Raw genomic sequence first — 27,000 nt, 5'->3', positions numbered from 1 at the left:
AAGATATTCAATGCTGGGCCATTTCTGGCAACCAGCTTTGAATAGCTGGGTTTTTTAATGCCAGCTAGTGTATGACCAGTTAAGTCGATATTCAGACTTAACCAGCCATGGCTTAGTGGGCAAGGATAGGCCTGCTTTTTTATGTGGCCTTATTTAGCCGCTAAGCCTGGTCAATTAAGTTCTGAAATATCGGGACTTAACCTGTCATGCCCCCAGAATGCCTCTAACATCACCAGCTTTATTTTGTCGCTAACCAGGCATTTTCAGTGGTGATAACCAGTTAAATACTACTGAAAATGACTGGTTATCCACTGAGATGTGCGTTAACCAATTGGCAGCCATTCCCTGCCGCTTAAGTCATGCTGAATATAGGCCAGTAATGGCCACTTAATTGGTGCTGGATAGAAGTTACACATGGATCTCACCGAGCGCTATTCTATAACTTGGTTCATATTTTTTTCTGTGCCCAGCTCAAAAGGGGACATGGCCACTGAAGGGGTATAGGTGAGCCATGGGTATTCCTAAACATTAGGTGTCAAATGATAGAATACTGCCAATCTGTGCCTAACATTGGGTGCTGGATGTATATCTGTTACTATCAGTTGTATGTCTGGCACCCAAAATTAGGCATGACTTGCACACTATGGGCCTTATTATATAAAGGTTATGCTCCTAAATTTACATTCCTAAATCTATGCTTCTAAATTTATGAGCATAATCTATGCTCCTAAATTTACAATCCTAAATTTATGCCCCTAAATTATGAGCCTAATCTATTTCAGAACCTTTATTATGCTCGTAATTTAGGAATATAAATTTAGATGCATAACTTTAGGAGCATAAATTTTAGGAGGATAAATTTAGGGGCAAAACCTTTATAGAATAAGGTCCCATGCCTGTATTCTCTAAAGGATATACAAACAAAAAGTCCCCCAGTCTTTGATAAGAAGTCAAATCTGCTCTGCTATAACCAAGATTTCCAGGGGAAGGCAGTTGGAAATTAACAGTTGTTCCTGCTCTCAGAATCAGTGGAGCAAGGACTCAGTGAGAATGCTCACAAAATGATAAAGATAAGTTTAAGTTTATGATTTATTGATTGATGGATTATGCTAGTTTAAAATATTGGTGTATCACTATAAGACACGAATAGCACACACACAAAAGAAAAAAAGAGTAGCCCGATGAAAGAAGTGCTATACCACTGGGCAACAGTAAATCTGGTTGCCTATAAACAGTGGAATTTACTGAGGGCACTCTTATACAAAATTCATTTGAAAAAAAGAAAAAATATTTTAGTATGTTCTAGCAGTGTGGTTTTGAGAAATTGCCAGCTACTTGTCTAGGTAGCGGTAGTCTTGGTTCTAGCAGAGCAGTGTATTCTCTAAAGGTCAGGCACCCTTTATAGAATAGGGGCTCAGCCCAGATCTTTTCAGCACCTAACTTTTGGTGCTATGTAGTTTAATAGCTTAAAACATTTGATTATACCACCCTATTTATCAGACTAGTCAGAGTGGTTTACAGAATTATATATAAAAGAAGAACAGAACAGAAACCCAATTAAAATAGGAAAGCAACATATAGTACAATCATCCAATAAAATCCCAAATGAAAGAGAGAACAAACAATTTTTTAGAACCAAGCCTACCCACATAGAATTCCCCCCTAAGAACTCATAATTGCAAATTAGTGCTTGTTAGTGACAATTAACTCCAACTATTGATTATTAATGGTTGTTAGTGTCTATTAGCCCTTAATTCAGCAATTAACTTATACGTGTGACTGCTAGTATTCTATAAGCTATCCCCTGGATTCTATATAGCACGCCTAGAGATCTGTGCCGAAATCTAGGCATATTCTATAACAACATGCATAACTTAATTGTCTGGAACAAGCTAATCAGCATTGATAACAGAACTTAACAAGCAATAATGAGCACTAATTGGCAATAATTAGAATTTACGTGCACAATTCGCTAAGCATTTTCCATAATGAACTGCACCTAAATTCCAATGTGCACAGTTCAAAAGGGGCATGGCTATGGGTGGGGAAATGGCATTTTATGGGAGTTCCAAAATTTATACACGCAGTTATAGAATATGGCCCAGTACGCATAAATTTACACGCAGGGATTTAAGCCATGTTTTCATTGGCCTAAATAGATGCATGTTGTTTTAGGTGCTAGGATCTCTACCTAAGCATATTCTATATACCGCACCTAAATCTAGGCACCACTTAAAGAATACGCTTAGGCGGAAATCTTTACTACCTGGATTTTTTAGATGCCTTATATAGAATCTGGCCCTATGAGCGCTATTTTGTGTGCTAAGCAAAATAAAAAAGTGTTTGCAAGATTAAAGAATTAGAGGTATATAAGGTCCTGGGGCTTCTACGCATTCTTCATAACCTTGGGTAGGTCAGTTCATCTGCCTGTCCCTGAATTTGCTCGAGTTAAATTAGATAAAGTTAATAACACATCTGTAAATAAAGTTCACAAATAAATCTGTAGGTTTTTTAGAAAATCAACAAACCTGGTATTTATGCAAGGGACTGGTTATTTGTAGCAAAAATAAGGAATGGGTTGATAGAAGTTCAGAGCTGCTGGTGGGGGCACAGCTGGACACTTCACATAGATTTTGGTGGTCTGCAGCAGATTTACACTTATTCTCTCTAGATTTTGCCAAGATTCACCAAGGAAAAACAACAAAAAAAAAATCAGGCAATTGGCAAAGGCCTCTAGATTTTCTACAGAACCAAACCAGGCTGAAATGAGTCTTGCTCAATTCCACATTAAGCAAATCCACATATCCCCTAAGCTTCTACATTGTTTAGGTGCCAAACTGTTCTGCTCAGCCTTCCATCCCAGAAGTGCCTAAAGTATACTCTTAAGTACTGAACAAATATTGTAAAGTATAGTGTACTTCTACTTGGATGAAAGATACTGTATGCAATCTAAAATATTATTATTATCCTCTTCCATTATTAAATACCATTATAGTAGTACTATGCAGCATCCGTTCCATGTAAGGAAGTGGTCAGTCTAGCATCCTGCATTTATACTGGAATTATAGTCCCCAGAATTCTGGTGGGGATTTGGTTGAAAAGGTTCCATATACAAATGATATATTCCTGTGTAAGAAAGGTAGATGTTTACTGCATTTTGTCTAAAACGAACTCCACTTCTTGCAATATTTGAACTGAAAACCCTAAGCATAGTTGCCTTTCTGATGGTTAATTTTTGATTAGACTACTTATTTTACAAGAGATGATACTGTATTTAACATTTTGACTTCCTTTAATTTAAAGTCTGAGCAGGAGGTTATTTTGGTTTTCTAAACGAGCCTGATAGACATTTAAAACTGGCTTAATTGCTCCCATAGCCTTAATCTGTATTACACATATTGTACTTCCAGGAGTTCATGCAGCTGGTTGTGGATAAACTTATTTTTATGTTATTTTTTTGGATCTGTAATACTCAATGCATTATAATTTTTAGTTGGAACATAACCAAATGCATAGCTCAGTATATTTCTACATTTTGGTACTGGTTGCCCAAAGCTGCAATTGATGGAACTGTTGAGGCCACAGTAACATAGCAAATGATGGCAGGAAAAGACAATATTACATTCAGCTCAATACCAGCTCCTCCCCCCACCCCCTATACTTTTTTTACTTGAACATTAAACCCGTTTCCTACCACTGCCCACCTTATCAATACCAAGTATGTAGGTCATCACAGGCCTTGCCAGTTTTCTCCAACTCTAAATCCAACATCTAATCCACCTTTCATGTCTTATGACCATGATTTCTAGTAATCCACACAGATAAGAAAACTATCAAAGCAAGTGTTCAAAATATCTGGCCTCCCCATGCTCTTTAAAATTTTTGGTTTTGACTGGACAGTTTTTGTTCTGTTCCTTTGTATTTCCAGCTCAGTTTCAACCAGAGCTTGGTACCAGGAACCTTCATTCACAGCTAGCTGTTCATATGCCTTGTTAGGTTTTGTCTGGGGCCATGTATGCACTAGGGCTCTTGCCAGAATCCTGCAATCATGGTTCTTGAAGTTGACCACTCCTGTTCCCCTGGAGTTGGTGTAAATACTGCTCCAGACAACTTGGTGGAGTAGACGTCTTGCGTCTGGTTCAAAATAAGGACCTTTAACATGGCAGCACACGGTACTTGCTATTTGATATATGGGGCAGGCAAACTATCAATTACTTCACTTGATTATTTCAATTGATACATCACCATTAACAATAATAATCACAGCAAAGCAGTTTACAGATTAAAAGAAAGCTTGCAATATGTAATAAAATAAATTTATCTAACTACTACTCACAAAATATTAATTTTATTTATTTCACGATTATACTGCAGGCTATTTCAGTGCTATCACAGAAGCCTGATAAAGTTGCAACTTCTGCTCTGTGCAGATTAGCCAATTTGACTATATTCTTAAAGTCCCAATAGTTTTGCCACTGATGTTTGGGTCATAACTGTTGCTCACTACTGCTTATCCTAATTCTTTTTGGAAGCCAATCGCAGTCATACCACTACTGTTGAGTCATATCATAACAATAGCATGTATTATTTATGCTGGTTCATTAGTGCCCTTAGCATCTTACAGTTCAATTCAAATGTCTACACAGTGAGCATTAGACAATAAGGAACAGATGAACTCAAATGTTGTGCTCTGACCATTCTAATATACTAAGACCTCATGTGATAGATGTATGACCCTGACAAATGAACATCATACACCTTTAAAAATGAAATTCAATGATACAAAATTATTACTGTACTGTGGAGCATTCGGAGTTATTCAAACAATGCCAAGGATTTGGAAATCAAGGGTTATAGCTGTACAAATGTTCAACAAGCATGTGACTACATCTGAGTCAATTTAATAAAATAGATTACCTGCTTGACCTGGTAGCCCGTCTACCTGTTTTGTACTTTTTGGGGGATCTTGCCAGGTATTTGTGACCTGGATTGGCCATTGTTGGAAACAGGATGCTGAGTTGATGGACCTTTGGTCTGTCCCAGTATGGCAATACATACGTACTTATCAGTTTGGGTCAATGACTGAGTCCCCTGCCAGATAATTTATAACAGCTGGTCTCTAATACTTTCCTATCATAGCACAGAACCTCATGCAGTAAAACCTCAGTCCAACAATCTGGACATTAATGAAAAACAAAATATTACTGTGTAAATCCTATTGTCAGTAGGCACCTGACATAGGAAACAGAAGTCTTCATCTTCTATTTACTAATGCACCTAAAGATGGCACATAGATCTACCAGATACCACCACTGACCTGTAATGTCCCATCTGATCGATCCTCCGCAGGTGTGATTACACAGAGAAAGCTTCTGCATTGAAGATGGTGCACTGATCAGCCAATCATCAACATCAGTCTTCACCTTAGCAAGATTGACTACACTTCATCCATCCTAGCATGCTGATGGCTTGTCCCCCTCCATGTATGCCTGCACCCAAGGATACCACTGGCTTCATTTACTGCAGGTGTGCCTGCAACCAAACATATTGAAATGCTGTTCTTTGCATGTATGATTGAATCCAGTCTGATTGTGTCTTCAGGTATGCCTACATCTAAGACCAACACTGATTCTACCCTCTGCAAGTGTGTCTGTACCAAAACACTAGGAATGTATATAATTTTTTTAATTTCTGGAATGTAATCCTCCCCCTCCTCCCCACACACAGTTTCATATAATTTTATTTTTCAAAATAGTGGACATTAAATAGTTTTAGCATATGCTGTTTGAAAATATGAAACAAGTAAAAAAGAAACAAAATAAATATTTTAGGACTGCACATCGGACTAGATTCTATAAATTGTGCCAAGAAATCAGCTTTGTCATATATGCCTCAATCTAGGTCTGACCACCCCCATGCAGGAAACATGTCACTCATCATTTGTAGTTGCAATTGCTTTACACTGGGACCCCATCTTACCTCTCTGCCCTTATTTCCCCCTATCTGCCTTCTTGTGCCCTTTGTTCTGCATCCCAGAATTGAGTGACTTACGCTCCTTCCAGTTTGTTGTTCATGTCTTGAATCCATGCATCATTCGGCATTCTTTTACCTTGTACCTTCCCTTTGGAACTTGCTCCCAGTCCAGATTTGGACAGAGCAATGTTACATGAAATTTAAGGCATCTATGAAGACTTACCTTTATATGCTGGTGCTTCCTCTGGAGGATTAAGATGGCTTAATTGTTGTCTGCTGGCAGCTGTGTTGAGTGTTTTTGTTTTCCTCTTCCTTCCCACTGCAGCTCCTTGTGACTGTGGGCAAGTCACTTAACCCTCCATTGCACCAGGTACAAAATAAGTACCTGTATATATATGTAAACCACTTTGAATGTAGTTGCAAAATACCACAGAAAGGCGATATATCAAGTGCCATTTCCCTTTCTTCTTCTCTCTGCTTTCTGTCTTGTTGATGCTTTGTAGTTCCCTTTTCATGATTCTCTACTTGTTTTGTGTCTATTGTAAACCACTTTGATGTTTGATTTGAAAAGTGGTGTATCAAAAGTAAATAAAACAAACACAAACATAATATATGATAAAAGGTAACATCAGCCAGTAGAGTCATTGGCACCACTTTCTACCCTGAAGTAATTATGACAGATAATGGTATCATTAGTTGCCATGCGTTACCCTCCCCCCTCCACTGGCCCAGTGGCGTAGGAAGGGGGGGCGGTCCGCCCCGGGTGCATGCCGCTGGGGGGATGTCGGCTCCGCTGGTTCACAGCTCTCTCTGCCCTGGAACAGGTTACTTCCTGTTCCGGGGCAGAGAGACCAGTGAACCAGCGGAGCCGACGCAACTCCCAGTGACGACGTGCATTCAGGGCAGAGTGCCAGTGGTAAGAATGCGCTCCGAGGGGGGGTGCGCGCACCGAGGGGGGTGCGCTGCGGCGACCCACCCCGGGTGTCAGCTGCCCTCGCTACGCCACTGCACTGGCCTACTGGAGATTCCAACTCCTGAAGCAAGCTCATAGCACAGTGAAGGCACAGGAAGCAGTGAGCAGCCAATCAGGTGCTGTGAGGTGTTTAGAGGCTGTGGAGAATGCTTGTTAGTGTCTGGAGCACTGTTCCTTCTAATCTGAGTGGGAGTCCTCCAGCTGCATTGCTGTCAGTAGGTGGTGATTCTTTAATATTGTATTTTCAATCACTACAGACAGGCAGGTTAGTCCTGTAGAGCTTGTCTGTTCTCACTATTGAAAATGTGATAGTTAAACAATAACCCCCCCCCCCTCCCCGCCACACGCATACACTCATGCACTGGCACACTATAGTTGGAGGACTCCTGCTCAGCTTAGAGGGTACAGTGGTCTGGAGCTATTTTTAAACCCCACATTATTATGACACATTTAGATGATGAGGTTAAAATATTTCTGTTCAAGTGTTTAAGGGATTAAAATGTACTTATATCATTATGGGGGGGGGGGGGGGGCAAATGTTTAAGGCCTACCAAAAGGTTAATCCTGCCTATCCATGAGCTTACCTCCAGCACAGGGACTAATCGTAATGAAAGACAAGCCACCACTATATAACTAGTACACAGAACATGTGATGACCCAGGGTATTAACTGCCTAATTAACAAAACATCAAAATATTTCCATCCTATCCCATAGTCTACCAGCTCAAATCACTAACATCACTCTTCACTCCTGCAAAAGCCTATAGTGTTTACTTTGAAACACAGAATATGATGGCAGAAAAAGACCATATGGCTTATTCAACCTGCACACAACAACTGCTAAGCCCTGCAATCATTTTCTTTCCTTGAGAGATTCTGTGCTTGTCCCATCTTTTCTTGAATTCAAAAACTGTTCTTGTTCCTACCACTGACGAGAGGCTGTTCCATTGTTCATTCATAGATCAATGCTCCACTTGCATAATAGGCATAGAATGTGATGACAGAATGAACTGAAAGTCACTTCCAATATCTGTTTATTTTCACTCATTATGCAGTGCCATAGACTATTTCCAATTAATCCCTGGCTCTTCCACCATCCCATTTAACCATGGATCCCTTCTGCTGTAAATTTCACCACTGCGCTTCATCTCCACCTCTTCTGGGAGGCCATTCTTTATGCCTTTTCACCCCCCTTCTATGAAAAAAGAAAATTCTCCTGATATTGCTCTCTATACCTACCACTCTGTAGAACTTCAAATCATGATCTCTTATAATAAAGTATTCCTTTCTATGAAAATGTTTCCTTCCTTCCTTTGACTGATTAATAATCTCCAGGTATTTACAATAACGACATCTCAAAATAGCCCCCCAAAAAATCATCCCTCTGCCTAAAACATCCAAACTGCAATTTTTGAAAAGCAAAATTTGGATGTTTTATATTGCAGTTCATCCAAATAACAAGGAGGCATGTTGGAGGCATGTTTTGGGCAGGATTAGGGAAGGCCCAAAATTAGGACATCTTTCAGTGATGATGGTATGGGAAGAAGCATCCAAGGCAAAAAAAAAGAAAGACATTTTTATCTAGACCTGATTCAATCATGTCCAGGGTACAAAAAGGTTCCCTGATTGAGCAGCTGACCACTGGAGGGATGAAAGTATGACCCCTCATTAATCTTCCAGTGGTTACTGTTTCCTCACACCCCCCTAAGACTTGAAAGTGACAGTGGATACCAGTGTTTATGATAGCTTCAGATATTATGGTCATTCCTACTAGAGCAGGAAACAAGTGTGAGTAGCCTAGTAATCAGTGCAGTGGACTTTGGACAATGGGACCCAGGTGTAACTCCCACTTTAACTCTTTAGTTTCTGGAATATAGAAATACCCACTGTACCTGAATTTACAAGATACCTGGAAGCATGATGGCTATTGTAGTGGTGTACCTTTAGGTACAGTAGGTTTTTATCAGTTCCTGGAGGGCTCACAATAGCATATAAAGGAATTAAAGTGGGATTTGTACCTTTTACCACTGTTTAAAGTCCACTGCACTGACCACTAAGCTGCCCCTCTGCTCTGCAGGGACACCTGTGTGGCCATTTTTGTACAAAGGATGCCAGACATATTTTGGATATTTAATTTTGGAAAATGGCTGTTGATTTTGGACATTTTCAGTGCAAGAATGTCCTTCTCATGTATTTTCCAACAGGAAATCCTGACATTTTGAAAATGGCTGTGAGACAGATGCGTTTTTTTGGACATTAAGAACAGGACATTCCAATTCTGACTTGGACATTCTTTTTGAAAATATCCCTCTATCCGCCTTATTTTCAAAAGAGAAAGACACCCATATTTCGACCCAAATCGGGAGATGGGCGTCTTTCTCCCGTGGGCATCCAAATCGGTATACTCGAAAGCCGATTTTGGGCATCTTCAACTGCAATTTGTCGCGGAAACGGCCAAAGTTGACGGGAGCGTGTCGGAGGCATGGTGAAGGCGGGGCTGGGGCATGTTTATCAGCCAAGGAGAGATGGATGTCCTCGGCCGATAATTGAAAAAAGAAAGGCGTTTTTAGCGTGAATTTGGGTCACTTTTTTTTGGACCCTTTTTTTTCACAAACAAGTCCCAAAAAAGTGCCCTAAATGACCAGATGACCACCAGAGGGAATCGGGGATGACCACCCCTGACTCCCCCAGTGATCACTAACCCCCTCCCACCCAAAAAACAACTTTAAAACCTTTTTTTTTCCAGCCTGTATGCCAGCTTCAAATGTCATACCCCGCTCCATCACAGCAGTATGCAGGTCCCTGGAGCAGTTGTTAGTGGGTGCAGTGGACTTCAGCCAGGTGGACCCAGGCCCATCCCCCCCCACCTGTCACACTTGTGGTGGTAAATGGGAGCGCTCCAAACCGCCCCCAAAACCCCACTGTACCCACATCTAGGTGCCACCCTTCAGCCATAAGTGCTATGGTAATGGTGTAGAGTTGTGGGGAGTGGGTTTTGGGGGGATTTGGGGGGCTCAGCACCCAAGGGAAGGGAGCTATGGACTTCAGAGGTAGTTAACTTTTAAAAAAAAATTGTTACAAGTGCCCCCTAGGGTGCCCGGTTGGTGTCCTGGCATGTGAGGGGGACCAGTTCACTACAAATCCTGGTCCCTCCCACGACCCAATGCTTTGGATTTGTTCATTTTTGAGCTGGGCGCCTTTGGTTTCCATGATCGCTGAAAAATGATACCGCCCAGCTCAAATCCAAACAAACAAATCCGATGCATTTGGCTGGTACAAACCGTATTATCGGAAAAAAGATGGACGCCCATTTTTTTCGAAAATACGGTTTGTCCCGCCCATTCACGTACCTGTTCTCGGAGATAGACGCCCAAGGAGATGGGCGTTCGCGTTCGATTATGCCCCTCCACATCTGCTAGGGAAGGGTGGGGGCAGAGGAGGAATCAGAGAAGTGGGCATTCTAACTAGGCCAGCATTAGAACCAAATAAGTTGAAATTGTTGTTGAAATTCTCAAGTATAAATATATTTCTGTCTCCCTCTGGTGGAATTTCCATAGAGAGCAACAAAGAATAGGACATTATCATTCTTAAAGCTGGACACTTATTAATCCTTAACCAGAATTTGACTTTGGTGATGACTGTAAAGTTTCACAGCAAGTGAACCAGATTTCCAGTGGCCTACATTTGTATAGAAATAGAAGTGGAGAGAATGAAGTGCATGAAAATGAAAATATTACAAGGGATAATTTGCAGCCCTTTTGTAGCAGCATAGCATATGAAGTCACTTCTGTCTGCTTGTGCTCTTTCTCATGCTCTGGTGTCAGCTTAATCATGGGCCTCTTGGCAAAATGAAAACATTTCAATATATTTTTTTAAAGTAGATAAATTTGAATAATCATGTAGTTGACTATGTAATTACAGTTTAGCTGACTACCATATAATTGCATGGTACCTGTGTCATATAACTACATAGTAAGGATTTGTTAACAAGATATCTTAAACCTTCAGCATGCATCGCATAACCATTATAATTGCACATAAAAAGTAAATTTATGGATATTTAGGCAGCTGTAATCCAAAGAGCATGTAATTACTATGTAAGTACTAAGTAACTAGAATACATCATATTTATTGAACATTTGTATCTTGCCCAATAAAACACCGTATAAGAACGTTGCATATGCTGTGAAAATTATATTAAAAACATTTGGTGAAATGAAAATTATTGTCAAATGAAAGTACATATGAAGGTGATTGATTCTTACCTTTGCATTCTGTCTGTATTTAATTTTCTATATATTTTTATTACATTTTTAGAACAAGGTATAACAATATAGTTATAAAAGATCAGAAAATAATGCCTTTTAACAGTTGCTTACATAAGGTTGTAGGGTATGTGTATAAACTACTATATGCTGACAAACAGAATTAAATTTATTGTTAAATACCTGTGGAAGAGTATACATGGTGGGGCCCTTTTACAAAGCAGCGGTAGAGCTACCATGCATGTAGCATGCGCCAAATCGACACTACCACCTGAGTAGCGTGCCCACCGAGCAGTAATGTTGAAGTTGGCACACATTGTTTACCGCGGTAGAAGATATTTTTCTATTTTCTATCGCCGGAGGCGTTCCCAGCGGAAATCAACAGCACGGCCACATTGATGCATGCTGCATGAGTACTGCGCATGTAGTATGTGGGCCCTTGCTGCTAGGTCAATGGGTGGTAGTAAGGGCTCAGACATTAAATAGCTGCACACTACCTTTAATTCTAGTGCATAGCCATTTACTGCCCCCATTGAAAAAAGCCTTTTTTCCCAGCCACAGTAAAAAATGGCCCACACACACACCAACACTACCACAGTCCACTTTTTATTGTAGCTTAGTAAAAGGATCCCAGAATGAATAGATCCATTTTGGTGCAATTGAGAAATAGACCATATACCAACAGATTCACAGTCTTGCCAGTTTAAATAGGATTTTTTCTAGCTTGAGAGATGAATTGAATCAGAGTGATAAATCCAATGGGTATTTTTCTTGCATGTCAAGGAATTCTTGCTGAGCAAACCATTTTAGCGTTTCTGTAAGGCAAGACGATAAGTTTTGAAATCTGATAGGTTGAAGGTAGGAAGTTCCAGTTTATATAAGGCTATTCTTGCAGTTTTTTTCCCTAAATGAATTTATTGATCATGGTATTTATTTTTTATAGGAATTTGAGAGAAAGTATAATGGAATTTATTGTTTTGTAGGAATTTGAGAGAAAGTATAATGGAACCATGCTAAATATATAGTTTATTTTAGGGGCTAACACCATTTTTTGGCTTTAGTTCTCCCCCACCAACTGAGATGTAAGGGGGACATTTAGGCCCCCTTTTACCAAGCTGCAGTAAAAGGGGGCCTGCGTTGGCGTCTGTGCATGTTTTATACGCGCATTGAGGCCCCCTTTTACCGTAGCTGGTAAAAGGGCCGGTCTCGCTTTCCTTCAGGAAATGACTGGGCGACAAGTAAAGCACTTGTTGCGCAGCCATTTCAGGGGGATCCCTTACTGCCACCCATTGAGTTTGTGGTAAGGGCTCTAGTGGTAACCGGGCAGCACGAGACACTGCCCGATTACCGCCAGGTAGTATCCGGCACTACAAATTTGAGTAGCGCCGTAAATGGCAGCATGGTAGGAGGGAAAGTAATGCTGGGCTGCTGCGTTAGCCTGGCGGTACTTCCTAAATAGCAAGCGGTAAGCCCGCATTGGGCTTACTGCCGCTTAGTAAAAAGAGCCCTTAGTGAAGATTTCAGTAATCAGTTTAGTAATATATTCTATTTAAAGTTTCAAAGTTTGTTTAGTGGTGTTGCTATACCAAAAACCTAAGTATTTTATTTTGTTAGGCTCCCATTTAAAAAGGATAGTTTTATAATTGGTGTTTCAGTATATATGGGGATAGTGGCATAATGGCTGATTTAGTCAAATTGATTTTGTATCCTGATATCAGATAAAATGAGTTAATACATTGAAGCAGTGTGGAAAGCGAGTTCATCATAATGTAGAAAAGTATATCATCAGCATATATAGATAGTTTTAACTATTCATCTTTTATTTTGATACCTTGAATATTTGCATTTGCTCTTATAGCTAGGGTTAAGGGTTCAAGTGCCAGGTTAAAGAAGTGGTAGTTGAAATTTTTTTGGAGACATTACCATTTATCATAATAGAGGCAACAGGAGAGTCATATAAGAGGCAAATCACTGAAGAGGATGGATATGAAAGATATTGCCTCTGCAAGGGGAAGGAAATTTCAACATTGTTGGGAGAGAATTTGGTCCTCAATCGGACTGATACCTTGTAGCCGTCTCTTGAATTAACATAACCAGACATGATTAACCATAGCTATATCCTATGCGGATCTTTCTGAACTTGATACTCTGACACCTATCAGAGATAGGGGGGAGTGGGATGGGTTTGGGGGGGGGGGGGGAAATAAAATTGTGGTTGAAAAGCAATGGTTTCTTGGTTGGTACAGTCTTGTTGTAAAATGTATGTTAACATTTTTGATGCCTATCCTGCTTATAATCGAACGAGAAAAATGCCCAAGTTCCGACCTAAATCGGGAGATGGACGTTTATCTCACAAAAACGAATAACGCGGTATAATCGAAAGCCAAACTTGGACGTTTTCAACTGCACTCCATCGCGAAAGCGTACAAAGTTGACGGGGGCGTGTCAGAGGCATGGTGAAGGCGGGACTGGGGCATGGTTATCACCCAAACAGAGATGGGCGCCTTTCGCCGATAATGGAAAAAAAGTATGTGTTTGTAGCTAGAATTTAGGGCACTTTTCCTGGACCCTGTTTTTTCATGAATAAGGCCCCAAAAAGTGCTCTAAATGACCAGATTACCCCCAGAGGGAATCGGGCATTACCTCCCCTGACTCCCCCAGTGGTCACTAACCCCCTCCCACCACAAAAAATGATGTTTCACAACTTTTTATTTTCACCCTCAAATGTCATACTCACCTCCCTGGCAGCAGTATGCAGGTCCCTGGAGCAGTTGTTAGGGGGTGCAATGGACTTCAGGCAGGTGGACCCAGGCGCATCCCCCCCTACCTGTTACAATTGTGCTGCTTAATGCTTAGTCGTCCAACCCCCCCCCCCCAAACGCACTGTACCCACATGTAGGTGCCCCCTTCACCCCTTAGGGCTATAGTAATGGTGTAGACTTGTGGGCAGTGGGTTTTGAGGGGGATTTGGGGGGGCTCAACACACAAGGGAAGGGTGCTATGCACCTGGGAGCTCTTTTACCTTTTTTTTTGTTTTTTGTAAAAGTGCCCCCTAGGGTGCTCGGTTGGTGTCCTAGCATGTGAGGGGGACCAGTGCACTATGAATCCTGGCCCCTCCCACAAACAAATGCCTTGGATTTATTCGTTTTTGAGCTGGGCGCTTTCATTTTCCATTATCACTGAAAAACAAAAACGCCCAGCTCACAAATTGTCGAATAAAACATGGACGTCTATTTTTTTCGAAAATATGGTTCGGTCTGCCCCTTCATGGACCCGTTCTCGGAGATAAACGCCCATGGAGATAGACGTTTTCGTTCGATTATGCCCCTCCACGTAACTTCAGTTCAGTTTTGTTTCAATAAAAGTATATATATATATATATATATATATATATATATATATATATATACACCAAACCCATCCCACTCTCCCCTATCTCTGATAGGTGTCAGAGTATCAAGTTCAGAAAGATCCGCATAGGATGTAGCTATGGTTAATCATGTCTGGTTATGTTAATTCAAGAGACGGCTACAAGGTATCAGTCCGATTGAGGACCAAATTTTCTCCCAACAATGTTGAAATTTCCTTCCCCTTGCAGAGGCAATATATATATACAGAATCAATAAGGGGTTCCTAGGGGACTGGACATAAAACAGAATATTCCAAAATAGCCTGAAGTTGTCAGATGGTAATCTACCAGGCACAAAACCATTTTGATCACAATGACTGAGGAATGGAAATATGGTGCTTAATCAGGTAGCCAGAATTTTTGCTTAAATTTATTGTTAATGTTGGTTAGAGAGATGAGTCTATCATTTTTTTCTTTTGTATGGTCTCTATCAGGTTTCATGAGAACAATAGTTATACAATAGTTCTCCTGAAACCTGATAGAGACCACAATAGTTCTACAATAGTTGTAGATTCAAGAAAAGAGCCTTTGCTTATTTTCTGCAAGGATAACTTTTATATAATTGATATAATATTGGTGTTAAGAGGTCTGAAAGAAGTAGATAAAATTCTATACTAAGCCCATCATTTTTAGAAGCTTTACCTTTTGGAAGGACTTCCGTTGCTATCAGAACCTCCCTGATTGTAATCTCTCTCTCTAAGGTTGTGTTCTGTAGTGCAGTGACTATAGGGTGCAAGGAGCTGTAGGAACATTCCTAAAACAGAGACTCAGAGAAAGTGATTTCTGAATTGTATAGATGTTGATAATAATTTATAAATTGGTTAGATATTCCTGCTTCATAGTATGGTTGTGGTTTTGGGAATCTGTGATTAGAGAAATCTTAGTTTTATTAATTCTATTTTTTAGAAACTGATCTAAAAGATGACTAGATTTATTATTTTCTATGGAGGGGTAGCCTAGTGGTTAGTGCTGCGGACTTTGATCCTGGGAAACTGGGCTCAATTTCCACTACAGCTCCTTGTGACTCTGAGCAAGTTACTTAACCCTTCATTACCCCAGGTACAAATAAGCACCTGTATATGCTATGTAAACCCCCATTCCCCATATAATATTTTGATTTTTGTATGGAGACAGATAATAAAGCCTCTTGAGTTAAGGAGGAATTATAGTTGTATTTTAAGGTATGTAATTTTTGATAAATGTTAGAATTATTATTATTCACATATTATTTTCTAGGGTGTTTAATATCTGATTCAAGTTTATTTATTGTTTTCCTGTGATCTTTGTTCAAGCCAGCAGTGTGGTTAATTATAGTGCCCCTAACTGTGGCTTTACAAGCACCAGACCATATATGTGTGGAATAGTCAGATACTAAATTGTTCCTGAAGTATTTATTTTTCAGTACTTTATGTAACAGTATTTATACACTTTTCATATTTGAGCAGAGAAGGGTTAAACCTCCAGGGAGCTTTGACTGTAGGAATTGAAATGTTTGAAAGGGTCAATGGCAGAGTGGGATACAAGGAACTTTAAGCTTTTTGATATTAAGAAATAATTCTTGAGTAAGTTTGATGTGGAGGAGAGTAAAAAGTGTAGTTACACTCTGTTGGATTCTGAAGACACCAAGGGGCTCTTTTACTAAGGTAAGTAGGCGCCTATGTGCGTCCAACACGCATCAATTTGGAACTATCACCTGGCTATCATGAGCCGCAGGCAGTAATTCCATTTTTTATGCATGTTCGAAAATATTTTTTATTTTGTACTGCGTGCTAACCAGGCGGTAATTGGCAGCATATGCGTGCTGATGATTACCGCCCGGTTAATGCGTGAGACCTTACCGCTAAGTCAATGGGTGGCGGTAAGGTCTCAGGCCCAAAATGGATGTGCACCAATTTTTATTTTGCTGCTCATCTATTTTCGGCCCCCAAAAGAGTCCTTTTCTGCAGGCGCACTGAAAAATGGACCAATACACACATCTACAACAACACAGGCCATTTTTCGGTGCACCTTAGTAAAAGGACCCCCAAGGGACTGTAGGTCCCAGGGATTGCTTCAACAAGGATATACTTAAACCTGCTTTGGATTGGCAGAGTGGGACATTAAAATTTCTATCCAGAATGAAATCTTGTACTTGATTGAAATTTCCTCCTATTATAAGGTGTTTTAGCTTGCTGAAGCTAGTTCAATGGTTAAATTGTAAAAGAATAGCGGACCATCTATGTTTTGTGCATACAGGTTGAGGATTTTAATTGAACTTTTGTTGATAGATAATTCCACATGTAATCACCTACCATTGTTGTCTGAGGATTGTTTATTCACAGTGACTTGCAGAAATCTGTGGAGTATAATGGCAACACCATTTCTTTTTTTGTGAGGAGGAAGAAAATGCAGTTAGAGTATAATTCTTATCATTCAGTTGCTTATTATCTGATTTTAAAAGATGTGTTTCTTGAATTTGGGCAATGTCAGTGTTGAGATGGCTTAGATATATTAATAATTTCTTTTTTTTTATAGGGTTATTTAACCCTTTGATATTTAGAGAGGTTAAACGCATATTGCACTTGCAGACATGATACTTAAAGGGCATCATCTCCTACTGAGAAATTCAAGCAACAGGGAGAGATATGGTGTACTTTTTTTGAGAAGTGAATGAACAGCAATATAGAAGCTAACAAAGAAAAGTAAAAAAGAGTTAAACAAGCTAAAGGATACCAGTTCCAAAAGGTCTAAAGTACATAAGTATTGCCATACTGGGACAGACCGAAGATCCATCAAGCCCAGCATCCTGTTTCCAACAGTGGCCAATCCAGGTCACAAGTACTTGGCAAGATCCCAGAACAGTACAATACATTTTATGCTGCTTATTCTAGAAATAAGGAATGGATTTTCCCCAAGTCAATTTTAATAAGGGTCTATGGACTTTTCCTTTAGGAAGCCATACAAATCTTTTTTAAACCTCGCTAAACTAACCGCTGTTACTACATTCTCTGGCAACAAATTCCAGAGTTTAATTACACGTTGAGTGAAGAAATATTTTCTCTGATTCATGTTAAATTTACTACTTGGTAGCTTCATTGAGTGCCCCTTAGTCGCTGATCCATTTTTTAGTGCACCTGTAAAAAAGGCCTCTTTTCTTTTTGCTGAAAATGGATGTGCGGCAAAATCAAAATTGCCACACGTCCATTTTGGGTCTGAGACCTTACCGCCTAGCAGTAAAGAATCTAGGCAGTAATGACCTTCTTGCATCAAATGCCACTTGGCGCGCATCCGTTATGTGGTAACCAGGCGGTAACTTCAATTTGGCGCACGTTCAGTGAATGTAGGCGCCTATGCAGCTTAGTAAAAGGGGCCCTAATAGTTAAACAATTGCTTAAAAATAGTCTTTTTTTTTTTTTTTTAGAAGTCTTTATTGAACATTGTTAATTCTGAACATAGCGTACCTAACACATTCTCAATACAAATTTGCACATAGTAATGTGCCAATTACATAACAAAGAATACACAGTAGAGTTTGCCGTGCATAATCAAATACAACCAACCCTGGAGTCTATCTTGCACTGCCTTCCAAAATGCCTTAACTTTAAGACAACGCCACCATATATGCCCCATGGTTCCCCTTAGGCCGCATCCCCGCCATCATAGCCCCGTTGTCGTCGGGTATATTCGCTGGAGTCGATCCAGGGTAAGGTACCACCTATATAATACCTTTACTGCATTTTCTTTGAGCGGTACATGTATAGAGACACTCGCCACCCTTTTTTCTATACTCTCCCATTCTACTTCCTCTATGGTCCTTCCCAAATCCTTTTCCCACGCCCGTCTGTGAGTACTATGTCCTGGAGCCTGTGCGCCGACACATCTATATATTCTCCCAATGAGCCCTCGGGATCCAGTTAATTTTTCACATATCTCTTCAAGGGGGAGTGATTGCTGCTGCATGACCTTTCTGGTTGCTGCATTATGGAGGAAATGCAACAACTGATAGTATGCAAACTCTTCGCCCTCCACCACAGGGAACCCCGCCTTTAGTGCCGCAAAAGTTAGTACAGAGTTATTATTATCATACAGTTGACCCCAACTTCGCACTCCTTCTGCATACCACCGAGTGAAGACACCCGTAGTATTCCCCGGCAGAAACAAAGGATTATAAGCAATTGGTGTCATTAGAGACAGCACACACCTGCCCTCCGGAAATAGTTTGTCCCAGTAGTAGAGAGTAACTTCCACTGAGGGGCATATACCTTCTTGCATTTTGCGAAAAGATCTTGGCAACCACATAAGTGCCCCCAGCGGTGTCTCTCCAAGGGAGTGCTGTTCTAAGTGGACCCACTGTCTGTCAGGATAGTCTTGATAACATTCTACAGCTGCCTTTCCCTGAGCTGCCCTGTAATACCAATGAAGATTTGGGACTCCCAATCCTCCTCTCCTCTTCTCTTGATATAATAAGGTTCGCGACAGTCTGGGATGCTTTCCTGCCCAGACGAAACGCACAATACGATCTTGCAAGGACGCGAGAAATCGCCTGGGCGCCTTCACAGGCAGCACTTGGAATAAATACAAGAGGCGAGGTAGGACATTCATCTTAATAATAGCTATACGTCCAAACCAGGATACCTCTAGTTCTCCCCATCTCTCCATGTCCTCTGCAATTGTCTTTATCAACCCCTTGTAGTTTGCCGAGAAAAGCTCTGATAGTGGTACCGTCAGTTTAACCCCTAAATATCTAATCTGTCCCAGGGCCCACCTGAATGGGAATGATGACTTCAGCTCTGTTACCGTTTCCTCATCTATAGTTACATTCAAGGCCTCGGACTTTGCCATATTCACTTTGAATCCTGAGACTACTGAGTACTCGTCTATAAGTTGGATAAGCCGAGGGAATGTAGTCAAAGGCCGTGTCACATATAGCAAGACATCGTCTGCATAGAGCGCCAGTTTATGCGTTCTTTCTGCCACCCGGGCCCCTACGAACCCCGGGTCTTGCCGTATCCGTGCTGCAAAGTGTTCCATAACCATAGCAAATAGAAGAGGAGACAGGGGGCAACTCTGTCTCGTTCCTCTATGCAATGTAAACAGCCCAGAATAATTTCCATTAATTTTAACACATGCTTTTGGCGAGGTATAAAACGCCCGTATCCAACCTATAAACTTCGCTCCAAAACCCCAAACCTCCAGAACTCTATACATGAAGGACCAATGAACACGATCAAAGGCTTTCTCTGCATCTAAACTCAAGAGACACAGGGGTCTCCGATTCCTCTTTGCCAGGTGCATTAGGTCTACCGTACGCCTGATATTGTCCATCGCCTTTCGGTGGGCCACAAAGCCCACTTGGTCTGGGTGCACAAGAGTCGGGAGTAAAGGCGCCAGCCTGTTGGCCAGTACCTTGGCCAATATCTTAACATCGGCATTGAGTACCGATATGGGCCTATAGGAACCACACTCGGTGTGGTCCTTTTCTGGCTTGGGTATCACCGCTATCCAAGCATCTCTCATAGTCAGCGGCAGAACCTCCCCCTCCTCTACCTGATTGAACAGGTCCGCAAGCAACGGCGCTAACTCGGGAGCAAACTTCTTATAAAATTCATTAGGGAGACCGTCTAACCCTGGGGACTTGTAAGACGGCAAACTACTTATTGCCTCTTGTATTTCCTGTGGGGTAACCTGCTTTTCCAACAGGTCCCTATGCTGTCTAGCCAAATTGGGAAGCTCGCATTCCTGCAGAAACTCATCTACCGCCTCGGGTGTCGGGTTAATTTCCTGTTCGTAAAGCGCTTGATAATACTTTGACGTATTTTCTCAGTTTGATTCAGCAAGCTACCACTCCCATCCCGTACCTGGTGGATAATCCGATCTACTCTCTGCCTCTGTATCTTTGTAGCCAGTAATCGCCCTGCTTTATTAGTGAACTCATAAGAGCGTACCCCCTGCCTAGCTCTTAGTACCTCTAAATGCTCTGAGTATATGGCGTCCAGCCTCATCCTCTCTATACATAGCTCCTGCCACACCTGCTGCAATCTATTCATTTTATGTTGCTTCTCCAATTGTATTTTGCCCAGGCAGGCTGTTATCAGTGTCTTCCTCGCCTTTGAGCGTTTGCTTGCCTGTTGTAGAAAATAACCCCTAGACACTGCCTTCAGGGCATCCCAAACAACATGTAATGCTGGGCCTGTATCTACATTTAATTCTAGATATTCTTTTAGCATCTTTTTATACCCCTCCAGCACTTCGTCCACTTGCAGAATGCTAGTGTTTAGGGTCCATCTCTTATCTTGTTGCCCAACCTGTATATTCAGCAGGGTTACCCACACTGGGGAGTGATCTGACAGTGTCATACTTCCAATCCCAGCATTTGGTCCCCTTTCTACTAATGCAGCATCCAAGAAGATATAGTCAATTCTGGAGTATGACTCATGCACTGGTGAGTAAAATGTATAGTCTCTATCTGCCCGATGTGTCAACCTCCACAGGTCCAGGACCCCTAAGGAATAAACCAATGACCCTAGCGCCTGAGCCTCCTTTTTCCCCTCAAACCTTGTTGCCCCCGTTCGGTCTATCCCCGGGTTTATCACTGCATTGAAGTCTCCTCCCATTATTAGGGACCCCCTAACAAAAGCAATCAAGGAGTTGCGAACCTTAGTGAAGAATTCCACCTGTCCACTATTGGGGGCATATATCGACGCTAATGTGATATCTACCTGATTCAGTGTCATGTGAAGATAAATAAAGCGGCCCCTCGGGTCCCGTTTAATCTGTTTAACCTGCACCGGTGTGGAGGAGTGAATCAGTATCGCCACCCCTCCCTTTTTTGTAGTTTCAGAGGAAGCGCAGTACAATCCTGAGTAACCAGGGCATCGTAAAAGATGCTCGTGCTTACGCCGCAGGTGTGTCTCTTGCAAGAATACTATTTGTGGTTGTAGCTGATGCAATTCTCTATACAGTTTCTGCCTCTTCTGAGGCATATTCAGTGCCTTTACATTGTAAGATATAATCTTCAAGTCGTGACCGATTGTGCTCTATTATTTAAATATAAGCCAATAGCATTCCTTGGCTCCCGTACTTATTCATGTGTGACCCTCAGTTACATCATCAAAGTTTAACAGCCACTCCCCCTTCCCCCCACCCCATCCCTCCCCCAAGATCCTATCCATCATCCCCCCCATACTACACCAACCAGAGGCTCTAGTCCTCTGAGTGGGATACTAGGAAGTTAATCACCCCCTTCAGGATGTCCCAGCCCCTCTTCCCACCCTCCCACGCCTTTCACATTTCTCTTCCTTCTTCTATCTCCATTCAATACCATGTTCCCCCTCCCAACATTCCTTGTAACCCTCCCGGGTGTTGTTCTTATACATTACCATGTCTGCTCACGTCTCGTACAGCTTATATATAGCTCATTCTCTCTTCTTTCATTCCACTCCCCAAAGCTCTAAATTAAATAAATTATCAGCCCCAGTCCAGGTTTATTTTGATTGATATGGCCCGTATGGCACTACTTTTATGTCCAGAACTCAGTTGTTTCCAACTTCTCTCCTACTTTGGATGTTGGCCGGGTCTCTCATCTCTTGGACTTGCCTCGTCTCGCGTTTCCTGGAGCTCGCTGCCAGCCTTGGAGTTTAGCTCGTGTTGTTGTTGCTAATTCCCCCGGTGGGACTGTTGTGCTCACCAGTTCCGCTGCATGCAGTGCTTCCCAGGCCTCTTGTAGCGAGCACACTCTGTATTTGCTGCCTTTCAGCGTAAAGTTCAGGGAGAAGGGAAAACCCCATCTGTACTGCTGCTTATTTTTAAGTAGTACATCCAATGCAGGCCTCATTTGGCGTCGCTGTTGTAAAGTGTACAGTGAGAGGTCTTGGTACACCAGTATCTTAGCTCCTCCACATTCAAAGTTCTGTGCCCGTCTCGCACTCGCCATGACCTGCTTTTTGACTTCAAATTTATGAAAGCGCACTATAATGTCTCGCACCTGCTGTTCCCTACGGGGCCCCAGAGCTCTGTGTGCTCTGTCTAATTCCACCAGCTGGGCACCCGCCTCATAACCCAACAGCGTGGCACACATTGTTTGCAATATCACCAGTATGTCCTCCATCTCGCCTCCTTCTGGAACGCCGCGAAATCTGAGGTTATTGCGGCGTCCTCTGTTCTCCAAGTCGTCCAGCTTATAGGCAAGTTCCAAATTTTTCTTTTCAAGATCTTGCAGCTGATCAGTATGTTTGGTTAGTGTCTCTGCCTGCTCTTCCAGCTTGAGTTCTGCCTCTTCCACCCTGCCCCCCAATTCGCGAAGGTCTGTGCTCAGCATGCCCATTCTTTCAAGAATTTCTTCCTTCGATTGTTTTATCTCCTCTTGAATGTTAGATAAGAATACACGCAATTCGCTCGAGATACCTCTTTTGGAAGGCGGGTTGCGATGTTCAGCAGCAGACAGAGCTGAATCAGAGTCAGATGGAGTGGCCCGTTTCCGGCGATTCGTTGCGTTTGGCGGTCTTTCCCGCCATACATTTTTCTGACTGCTCGCTCTCCTTTTTCCGCATTGCGGGAGTTTTACTCATTGCGGCTGAGAGTAGGGGGGATTATCCAGCAGCCTTTTTCAGCTTTTTTTGTCGGCCGAAGTCCACTTTTTATTACTTTTAAAAGCTTTTTATTGGCGCTGGATGGCGGAGCTTCGGGACTAGGCGGCCATCTTGCCCCGTGACGTCACTTCCCCCGCTTAAAAATAGTCTTTTAAAAACTTAACTTCTAAGAGAACCGAGAATTAACAATTCTAACCTGAGTAGTGGCTTCAGAGCTTGAAATAAAGAGCTTAATACTATTTGAAGCAATGATGGTAATACCAGTTTGTGATGGGGTGTATAGGACACTGCCCCTCACCCTTAAGAGAAGTCCCTCTTTAATTAGCCTGGGCCACTTTAACAGAGCAGATCCTGCCATGGGAGGAAGTAAGCCAGGAGGGGCAGAGACACAACTGGGAAGTTTAAGACAGGGCCAGACAGAGGTTAAGGGGGCCCAGGGAGGAAAGACATGAATCCTCACTGTGTGCTGCTGAAGCACCCCTTCAATAATTGTGATCTGGCTGAGGTAAGCCATTGTTACTTTTTGAATTGACTTTGAAAGCCTGTTTTGCGGTCTGGCAGGACCCAGACCTGGAGTCCGGGAAGGAACCCGGAAAATTGTAGGCTGTGTTTGGGACATGGCAACCACAACAGCCATGGACTGTGATTGGCCTGCTGCCGGAGGCCTGCCTAAGTTGCTGGAATGCAGAGGGTTTCCCACCCTATGTCTCAAGAGTTAAAAACATTTTTCAAGGCCTCCAGATCTTCAAATGAGCATGTGCTATTGTGCATAGTGATGTGAATCAAAGCAGGGTAAAGTAGGCCTTATCGAGCACTTAGGGATTTCAGGCAGTCATGGAGAGTCAAGACAGTTTTCCTTTCCTGGACTGTAAGTTTGTTTAAGTCTGGAAAAATCATAATTCTCATGTCCTCATATTGTAATAGCGCTTTAATCTTTGCTTTCTGGAGGATAAGGAGGGTCTGAATATCTGAGTAGTTTTAGACTAAAAGGTCTGGAATATTGTTGCTTCATCGGGTGGGAGGAAGGGGTGCAGTGTGCAGGTTCGATTTTGAGTGATTTATCACAGTTGATGTCTAGTCATTTCAGCAAAAAGTTTTTCAAAAAAGTAGATGGAAACTGTACCTTCCATGCCTTCTTTAATACCCAAAATGTGAATTTTATTGCATCTAGTACCATTATTTAAGTCCTCCAAGTTCTTCCAAAGTAGTGATATTTCTTTCATTTTGTTTTGAATGGAGGATATTGTCTTGGAGTTAGCAGTACACTTGATTTCCAGGGTATCCAATTTAGTTTATATTTGCGATAGCTGATTTTTTTATGTTGGAAATTTCTTCCTTCAATTCTAAAATTCTCATGAGGAATAGGATTTCATCCATTATTGACTGTAGTGAAATTTCATTATCCTTGCAGTCCAACATATTCAATGACGATTGTTGTTCATGTTTTGATCTTTTAGAAGCTGGTTGCAGATTAAGTCCGGCTTCAGTCTTTACGTTTTTGGCAGACTTGGACTGCTAGTAAGTGAGGCAATTGCTTTAAGGTGCAAACTTATTCTTTATCCAAAGAAAATACAGGATTCTATCAGGATTGATCAGGAGCTGTGAAATCAGGCTGCCATCTCTCTCATGACTCACTATTGCCCTCCTTTCTCTGCATTATTATGAGCCTTTGTAAATGTTCAGTTCTGAATTTAATGTGGGGAATAGGGGAGGGAGGATGGATTGAGTCAAACTCTTGACAAATCGTTGTTGACAAAGTAAAAAATGGAAAAGTATCATGAGATGATGAATTCATGAGAGTTTCATTAAAGTCCAAAAGTCTTTAATAATATGTTTTTGTGAATTTGGGAATGAAAAATAATGACAAAAATAGACTTTGGGCCACAGGATGATACGGCGAAAACTTTTCATTAAGATCACAGGCAGTAGTCGTCACTACCTGAAACTGTGTGCGCTTAACAGCTAGGATAAAATTGAAAATCCATCCCAAAAGCAAACTGTCGGACTGTATTTCTTAACACTTTTCTACCATAACTGTTTGACAGAAAATTCTTCTGGAAGTTATTGCAAAACAAAGCAGGCAATGCAAGCTTTATGATGAGTTTAGTAACTAATCATTTGCAGTCTGTCCTGTGTTTTACAGTCACTAGTCCTAATAGTGTTTTACTTAGAGGCGTATTTCATTATAGAATACGCTTAGCGATTTCCATGCATAAATTGTGATAATCACCAATTAGTGCTCATTATTGCTTAAGTGCTGTTAAAAATGCCGATTGGCTCATTATGCCAATTAATCTACTTGCATATTCCATGCAGAAATCTAGGCACCATATATAGAATCTGCTTCTAAGCATATTCTGTAATGTTGTGCGCCCAACTTCTAACGTGCACAGGCAAAAAAGGTGTGGTTATGGGTGGGGAAATAGGTGTTTCATGGGTGTTCTGAAATTTACACGTGTAGTTATAGAATGTGGCCCAGTACGCTTAAATCAATGTGCAGGAATTTATGCCATGTTTTCGTTGGCGTAAATAGATGCATGTAGTTTTAGGCTGGGATATCAACTAAATCTAGGCGTCGCTTATAGAATACGCTTAGTCAGCACTGTTTAACGCAGAGATATTTTAGGCATCATTTTAGGCACCCCCTTAGTGCTGATTTTTTCGGGTGCTGAATTTTGAGTGCCATTTATAGAATTTCCTTCTTTGTGCATATATCCAAATTTTTTAGCATGAAAGCCACTGAGAATCAATGAGATACATATAGATGTGTATAAAATAGTTCTGAATAAAACATCCATGCATAGTGAAGAAGTAGGTATTTTCTGAGTCAAAGAGAAGCCCAATTGAAATACATACAGAGTGATGGGAGAGAAGTACAGTATACTACGGCTTGACTACATAATCTTATAAGCGATATATTTAGTGTGGTGCAAAGCTTTTGCTTTCAAGGAATTCCATTTGATTTAAAAAAAAACAGGTTACAAGATGGATTAGAAGTTTTTAGTTTTGCTTATAAAAATCCTCCCATCATGAGTCGGTAGGATAAAATCTTTTGCATGGCAAGAGCACATTTGTTTACAAGATTGTTATACTATTCAGATTTATAGACACTAGCCTGGAGCAAAGGCTGAAATTGTGGCTGGTGTTGTAAGGCATTAAAGCTGCAGTGCTGGGATTTTTGTTTTCTTTTTTAAATAATGCAGTTGTCAGCAAATAACAAAATAATACAACTTTCTCTCTCGCTCTCTTTTTTTTTTTTAACCTTGGGTTTTATTTCAATCTTGGTGAAATGTATAGATGTCAAGTCTTTAAAGCCTTGCTTACTCTTTCTTCAGGAATTTTAGCAGGTCATTTACTTGCTATCTGTGCTCACACCATTATTACATAAAATGAGCCCTACAGCATATAGGACTAGATTATGTAAATGACACTCAAAAAATGGTGCCAAAAAAATTCACGTGGAGCGTAATTCTGTAAACGGCACTCTGAGTTGGGCGCTATTATAGAATAGCACTTAGAGCCGATTTCCATGCCAAACTCTGGGCGCAAGGATTTACTGAATCTTTAGTGAACGCTCCTGAACCACCAATGCCCCTCCCATGGCCACACCTCCTTTTTTACTTGCACATTATAAGATTTGCTGCAGATCTTTATTGAATAGTGCTTAGCAAGATGCCTGTGTAAATCCAAATTGTTGCCAATTAACACCAATAGTTAATTGTTGGTACTCAACTATTGACACCAATTGGCTCATTAGCCAATTTACTTATGCACGCATCTCAGGATAAAGTGCAATTGTGTTTCATTTATAAT

This window comes from Microcaecilia unicolor, chromosome 5, assembly GCF_901765095.1.
Source record: "Microcaecilia unicolor chromosome 5, aMicUni1.1, whole genome shotgun sequence".
NCBI classification, from domain to species: Eukaryota; Metazoa; Chordata; class Amphibia; order Gymnophiona; family Siphonopidae; genus Microcaecilia; species Microcaecilia unicolor.
This window is presented reverse-complemented; position numbering follows the sequence as displayed.